Raw genomic sequence first — 8,368 nt, forward strand, 5'->3', positions numbered from 1 at the left:
GACGTCACAAGCCACGCCCTTACAAAAATAACCCCGCCCAGGTCCAAGTGCGACGTCACAAGCCACGCCCTTACAAAAATAACCCCGCCCAGGTCCAAGTGTGACGTCACAAGCCACGCCCTTACAAAAACAACCCCGCCCAGGTCCAAGTGCGACGTCACAAGCCACGCCCATACAAAACAAACCCGCCCAGGTCCAAGTGTGACGTCACAAGCCACGCCCTTACAAAAATAACCCCGCCCAGGTCCAAGTGCGACGTCACAAGCCACGCCCATACAAAACAAACCCGCCCAGGTCCAAGTGTGACGTCACAAGCCACGCCCTTACAAAAATAACCCCGCCCAGGTCCAAGTGCGACGTCACAAGCCACGCCCATACAAAACAAACCCGCCCAGGTCCAAGTGTGACGTCACAAGCCACGCCCTTACAAAAATAACCCCGCCCAGGTCCAAGTGCGACGTCACAAGCCACGCCCATACAAAACAAACCCGCCCAGGTCCAAGTGTGACGTCACAAGCCACGCCCTTACAAAAATAACCCCGCCCAGGTCCAAGTGCGACGTCACAAGCCACGCCCATACAAAACAAACCCGCCCAGGTCCAAGTGTGACGTCACAAGCCACGCCCTTACAAAAATAACCCCGCCCAGGTCCAAGTGCGACGTCACAAGCCACGCCCATACAAAACAAACCCGCCCAGGTCCAAGTGTGACGTCACAAGCCACGCCCTTACAAAAATAACCCCGCCCAGGTCCAAGTGCGACGTCACAAGCCACACCCTTATCCAATACATCACCTTGTGATTCCCAATCCCTGTACTGGGGAAACCCGGAAGTAACGTTATGTTGAAGCAATTTACGGCAGTTTCGAGGATCTAAATAAAGTAATGTTGTCTTTCGTTTTACTAATACACGTTTTCTTATTTTCGTAAAGGATGTCTGGGCTAAAATGGCACAACTTAAATATAATATATTTAATATGTCTAATATATGGAGCTGATTTTGTCATCAAAACCTGTAAAACGCTTGCATTGGTTGATTAAATTAGGCTAATTGTTAATAAAATCATTTACACCTTACCTTATTCATGCAATGAGATAAATTCATTTTAAATAAATTTTAAATATATCAAATTTAAAGGGGACAATTCGATTTTGGTGTTGTAGAAGTCATGCTAAACATATTTTTAAATTAATTTATAATTGTGATTTAATTTTCTAAAGATGTGTCATAAAGTGTTAACATTTTAATGAAATCACTTCCGCGAGAGGATAACAGATATACACGCGAGGAAACGGGAGCCTGTGAGCTCATTTTAAACCCTCGCGCAAATCAAGCCCTCGCGTGCTCGGACACGACTCGCAGCACGCATCATTACCTGCCCTCGATCTTCTATTTTGCTCGCGCGAACACTTTTTATTTTTGGCAGTCGTGGGGCGGGACTTTACTTATTTCATTGTAAGCTCAAATGTCATTGGTTTACGCAAAGAATGACGGCCCTGAAGTGGCCCAGAACTGGATTAAAGACAAGGGCCACACATGGGCCATAACCAGCCCGAATCTCAGCCAGTTAATCACCCTGAACTGGGCCAAAACAGGTTTTATTATTGGTACCAATTCTCAGCCATAAGTTAACCATATCAACACCACCCTTTAACCAGAAACCCCAAAACTGAGCCATAACCCAGCCTAAACTTACCCAAACCATGTGAACAAATGAGTCACAAAAAAAATTAATTCTCAAAATTAGTTTATTTAACAATAATGCACAAGCCAAAAAAGTAAAAATGACAGCTAGAATTCTGTAACTGTGTGAATGCTATTTTAGTTGCCTGAACTGCCAACAATGTACAAAATGTTTCAATTATAACTATAATTTGTTTACATTTCAGATTAATTTAATGTAATTTTACTCTCAACAAACAGAGAGCAAATTAAAACAATTACTTAAAACAAATGAACACATCAGAATGTTTGTATGTGTGAGGGAGAAAGTGATCTTATTTAGGACTGTCCTAATTTAGCCCCTCTTTTCTCCTCAAGCGCTCTCTCCTTCCTCCATCTCTATCAGGAGCAAGCTGAAGCCATCTTTCTATATTTGCTCCTGATTGGTGGCATGTTGTGTCAGACGATTTTTTTCTCACAGCAGCTAAAAGACAAAAAATAATAATACTAAATTACTAAATACATATACAAACATTCATCCACCTACTGTAAATAAATGTGGGTTTTAACAAATTAAAATGAGGTTGCTTCGGTTACATTTGATACAGGAAAGGATTGCTTATAACGTGGCACTATTTAATGCTTGTACTAACTGGCTTGTCAGAGTTTGACAACAGTATTTTGACAAACAAGACCCTTTTAGAGAACAAAAACCTTAAAAATGTTGAGATATGCCCCATACAGCAACATAGTGTCGGCCCACATCTGGCCCGTGTGAAATCCATGTGGGCCGGATCTGGGCCGACACTAGTTGCTGTCTTACTGTGGTGTAAACAGAGTAACTAATGCACTGTTGAAGTACTTATAATTTAACACATTCAAAGCATAACATCTTATTACCACCCCAAGAAAGTGCATTTAATTTCAAAATTCAGGAGAAATTTTGAAAAATGTTGGTAACCAGACCAAGAGGTTTGTTTAAATGCAGCAAAGGTATAACAACAAACTTGTCATGAAATGGCAGTCTGACATACTTTTGCATTCTAGTGAACTCAGAAGGAATGCAATCCCTCAAAGAAAGCAGTCTCTCTGAAATCAAGGAAGCTTGACTGCTTGACATACGACAACGCAGGGGTCCAGGAGGACCCATCCACAAATCAAGCAGACGCCTCATAGCCCCTAAGCATACTAAGTGCATGTAATCATAAGGGAAGCTGGCAACCATGTCAATATTAAGGTCAGCCAAAGGTGAGTGTTCATGGTGGTGTTCTACATCTGTATTTTGTCTAAAGCACTCATCAGTTCTACGCCTTGCACTTAAATCAGGGAGTGTCATTCGATGTCCTATACGGACACCAGTTTGGTGACGCTTGTTACATCCATGGTATGCACAGTGCGATTTCACACCTTTGACAAAGGCTCGGGCTGGGGTGTCACATACAACAGAGCAGATGTTCAAAAAGAACCTCTTTCCCTGAGAAACAAACCCACTGCTCAGTGACTTTAATTCACTCACCAGATGTTGGAAATACTCTGACAAAGGCTTTGGTTTAGTGTTGCCACAAAAAAGACCAATCAGCACTGGTTCCTCGCTGTACCCCTGCAACATACCTAGAATCAATCACTGTTGCTGATATCCCTTACCAAAAAGTAGTATACTTCAAGTTTATTTTAGTAAGTATACTTAAGTAAAGTTCAAGCATATTTTTAAGTATACTTTATGTAGCAAGTATACAAATATCAGTGTACTAGTAGTATACTAGTAAGTGTACTATTTCAATACTCCTTGGGACTAAATTGACCTAGTGATGTAATTGACCTAATTGATCTAGCTTCATGCATTCTTTTTTTAAATACTTGAATGTGGATAAGTTTCATTAAAAAATAAAGAAATAAACAACATTTTGAACAAAAAGCTGAAAAAAAGACTATGAATTGGACTCGATCAACACCCCAAAGCTTGACAGTCATTATCACCTCTTCATTGGTTGACATTTTATTCCATAATGTTACACAGTTTTGATGCTGTTTTATGTCTGATGATCATGTTAGAATACATGTGGAAGCATCTGTTGTTTCGGTTTCTTCTTCACTTGTGTTTTTTGGAAATTCTGTACAGAAGATGTGTACTAGCGCCCCCTACAGTGTAAGTATACTTAAGTAAAGTTCAAGCATATTTTTAAGTATACTTTATGTAGCAAGTATACAAATATCAGTGTACTAGTAGTATACTAGTAAGTGTACTATTTCAATACTCCTTGGGACTAAATTGACCTAGTGATGTAATTGACCTAATTGATCTAGCTTCATGCATTCTTTTTTTAAATACTTGAATGTGGATAAGTTTCATTAAAAAATAAAGAAATAAACAACATTTTGAACAAAAAGCTGAAAAAAAGACTATGAATTGGACTCGATCAACACCCCAAAGCTTGACAGTCATTATCACCTCTTCATTGGTTGACATTTTATTCCATAATGTTACACAGTTTTGATGCTGTTTTATGTCTGATGATCATGTTAGAATACATGTGGAAGCATCTGTTGTTTCGGTTTCTTCTTCACTTGTGTTTTTTGGAAATTCTGTACAGAAGATGTGTACTAGCGCCCCCTACAGTATAACAATGAAAACACGGATTCTAGGAGCACAATTATAGTTAAAATATATTTAGACTTTTTCTAAGTATAAGTCAAGTATACTTAAATGTCATTTTAAGTATATTTCTGAGAAGTACATAAAGCCCATGTCTGAGAAGTACATAAAAAGTAGACTAAAAGTATACGTTCCTATTTTTTAGTTTAACAGAAGTATACTAATAGCACACTTGAATAAACTTCTTTTTCGTAAGGGTTGTCAGTGATTTTTCACTGTCAGATCATTTTAACAGCATTACATAGTTCCGCACACCGGATAGGAAGCACCGCACCTCGGACATCCCGCAGGCCGGACACCGGTCTATCGCACCCCAGTCGCGTCAGTCTGTACTCGCGTTCAAGGCGGCAGTGAATCAGCTATATGGGCAAAAGTTCACTTCAATAAAGAACAAAGTGTGGCATCCGGGTTTGAATTCAGGTATTTAAAAAAAACGTCAAAAAGAGACAATTATTCTATATTTTAAAGACTTCTATCAGTGTGCGACCCCTTTTACACTCTCAGGCTTGCAGTAGGGCTGTGATAGCGATGGAATTCATGAATCATGCATGACCTGCCAAAATGTTTAGTTGCGTTAATGTTACCCGCCACGATAGATTTTTAACCGCATTCGGCAGGTTTTTGTTCATTTCAATTCCCGCTAAAAATGTAAAAAAGCCCAAATATTAATGCAAAAGTCTGAAATCTTTTCATTAATATACAGATTGTCCAGATTAAATAAAAACGAACTAACATTTTTTTAATTATTAAAATCATTACATATGTTTCAGAGAGAGAGAGAGAATTAAAAATCTTGCCTCAAATATATAGTAGCAGGTCTAAATACTTAGTATAATTGTCCAGTACATAAAGTATGGACCATAATCGCTACACTGACCTGGGAAACACACCTCCCATTCACAATCGGCCCAAATGTAGTCTGCCGTCATGCATGCAGTGCCATCATTGCCACGCATGGCCCATAGTCGGCTGACATGATGTGTGCCAGTGCAGGCAACAGGCCAGCATTGCCATTATGAGGCCACACTTGGGCCAAGTCCGTTTGCTATGTGGGTATATATACAAAATAATCAATGTCGAATCGAATCAAATCGAATTGCAAGCTTGTGAATAGAAATTCAAGAAATCAGAATATTCATGAGAAAAAAATCCAATATTTGGTTAATTTTAAGTGTAATTTCCAGACCTGAAAAAAATATCAATGTCATTTTTTTTCTAGTTGAGCTTTGTTTTATAGTATTTAAACACCTATGATGTCTGTAAAATAATAAAAAAATGCTTTTTCAATCTGACAGAGATTGAGTAGAAGCCCTGTTTTTAATTAGTGTTCTATACTTAGCCTTTTTATTTTAAACAAACACTTCTATTAACCTATAGTAAAGGTGACATATCATGAAAATCCTTTTCCAGGTTGTAAGTGCTATAATCAGGTCACCGGTGCATCTACTAACCAAGGAAACGTGAAAAAGATGAACCCAGTCACTTTGTTTTGGGAAGTGTTTTTTCTGCAAGCATCTGAGAAAACGAGTGCGTCTGATTTTGCTCCCTTGGTGACGTGGCAAAGGGATCTCATTATAATATCACCGCCCCTTAATCTTAATTTCCCAGCTGTTTACCTTCACAGACATAACCCACTGTTTTTGTAACTCGTGTGTTTTTAACGTAAACTTGTGTGTGAATGAGAGCTTAGTTTAGTACTCGCATGCTGTGACAGCTGCTTTCTGTGCGTGTGCTTCGGATGTGTGCGCTCAGAAAACCCTATATCAGAAGTTTAAACTAATATGGTTTAAAACGCATGATTTCAGCACGATAAACATGATAATCAGAACTAAAACAGATGTTTTTAGCAGGTCTGAGCTGTAATGGTGCAGCTCTATTCTGAAAAAGGGGGCGGGGAGCAGCAGCTCATTTGCATTTAAAGAGACATGCCCGAAAAACAGCGTGTTTCTGCTTCCACTCAAAATAGGCATTTTCAAAATGATATAATAAATGATCTGTGGAGTATTTTGAGCTGAAACTTCACAGACGCATTCTGGGGACACCAGAGACTTATATTACATATTGTAAAAAGGGGCATAATATGTCTCCTTTAACATAATTTAATTTAACTTTTTTTATATAATTAGTTTTTCCTGGATTTATTCTTTTATGTAGTTTACTCTTAATACATAAATTGCATCAGTTCTAGTATGGTGCACTCAAGTCACACTTAAAGTTGCCCCTATAATGTTTTTTCCAATATTACCTTTCATGCAGTGTGGAATGTAGCTGTATGGGGAATGTAAATTATGCATCGCCTACACGGCACCTAAGCACATACACAGAGTTCCTTGGCATTATGAGGCAGGCTGTGAGCAATAGCAGAGAATTTGGTCGTTCATGAAATGGATTCCTTGTATAGTGTTTAATCACTATACTGTGTACCTTCTGTAACTGTAATGGTGTTATTAATATGTTAAAAGAATAGGGATACAGTTGCTATTGGATATTTGACTAGTTTATTTTATTTTTATCATTGACATGTATTACTACAAAAGCAGCCAAGATTGCTGCCAAATTGTTCCAAACTCAATTCAGACGTGAAAAAAATGTACATCAATACACAGTAAGCTTCAAAGCAAAATAAATTCATTATGCTGTTCAGTCTTTATGCTTGCTTTATTTTATTTTTTATTCATATTTGTTGAAACAAACTCCAGACAAAGCAAGTACAGTTCTTTGACAGGGATATTAGGACCAGTTGAATTCAGTAGATGTTCAAGAGCCCTCAACCCATCTGAACTCAAAGGACATTCAGATTCTGGAACAACAACTCCGAAATCTTCACAGGCATCGTAAGTAGCTGCTACATCCCAGTCTAGATCTGGCTCTTCGACGTCCTGAAGGTATAGCAGTTAAATAGTTAGGAATCCACTTATTACATAAACAGCAGTGAGGTGACAGAGTACACCTGACCACATCTGAACATGTTATATAAAAAAATTTATGAGTCCTAGATATAAAGATTAGTTTCTAAATTGGGTTTCAGAGGGGTATGAGCATTCATGCTGTGTACTGTATCTTAACTTTAACTGTAACCTTCCAACGGGGTAAAGTGCTGAAACCCTTTTATACTGTATTTCATGGAAAATATATGAACCACTCAAAACTGACAAAGAATGATAACAAAAAAGCTTACACAACAACTCTTGCTCACTGATATGAACAAGTGATGTATCTTTCATCCAATGCCACATGAAGCAATTTTGGATTTAGAATCATAGTTACAACTATTTAATGGACACTTCACATTTCTGAAGTTCTCAGAACTGATATAATTTTGGCTGGGTAAACATAAATACTGTATAGTGGTAATGTAGCAGTGAACTAACGTTACAGCAAATATAACCGTGTTCTCATCTTCCCCCATTAGCTACAGCTCCATAAAAATAATAAATAAAGTTAATATAGTATCTGGTAAGGACATATAATAATAATAATAATAATAATGCAATCAATCAGTCAATAAATAAAGTTTAACTCACTTGCATCTGGTCCATTGATGAAGCCATGTCTAATCGTTTTACAAAAGAGCGTCCAATCACAACAGACTTCCGGAAAAACTGAATTAACCAATGACATTTGAGGTTATAATGAAATAAGTAAAGTCCCGCCCCATGACTGCCAAAAATAAAAAGTGTTCATGCGAGCAAAATAGAAGATTGAGCGCGAGTGTGGGGAATGACGAGTCGTGTCCGAGCACGCAATGGCTTGATTTGCGTGCGGGTTTAAAATGAGCTTGCGGGCTCACGTTTCCTCGCGTGTAGATCTGTTATTCTCTCGCGGAAGTGATTTACTGCACGCGCAAGCATCAGCTGTGCGCTCGGTTATTAATGGCAGTAAATTAATGGCAGTAAAGCTCCTCTGGACACTCAAAGATGAATAAAAAGACATCTCTTGCTTCATCCGATTCTCTCCCCAGGTAGTCTCTGATGGCATTCTGTTGATTTTTACTGTCAACTGGAAAAAGGCATGTGTGTGTTTGTGTGGGGGGGGGGGGCGGGTAAAAACATA

At 38.6% G+C, this 8,368-nt stretch overlaps 1 long non-coding RNA gene across 1 annotated transcript in view; it reads left to right on the forward strand.

The window, feature by feature from the left end:
- Positions 1-8,368, forward strand: part of LOC107576858 (uncharacterized) — a 10,555-nt gene that overhangs the window by 1,059 nt on the left and 1,128 nt on the right. The window contains exon 2 of the long non-coding RNA XR_001608129.1: positions 1,989-1,991. This is a non-coding gene — a long non-coding RNA (uncharacterized lncRNA). The remainder of the gene's footprint in view (positions 1-1,988; positions 1,992-8,368) is intronic.

The sequence above is a fragment of the Sinocyclocheilus grahami genome, unplaced genomic scaffold (genome assembly GCF_001515645.1).
Source record: "Sinocyclocheilus grahami isolate Dianchi unplaced genomic scaffold, SAMN03320097.WGS_v1.1 scaffold4476.1, whole genome shotgun sequence".
NCBI lineage: Eukaryota > Metazoa > Chordata > Actinopteri > Cypriniformes > Cyprinidae > Sinocyclocheilus > Sinocyclocheilus grahami.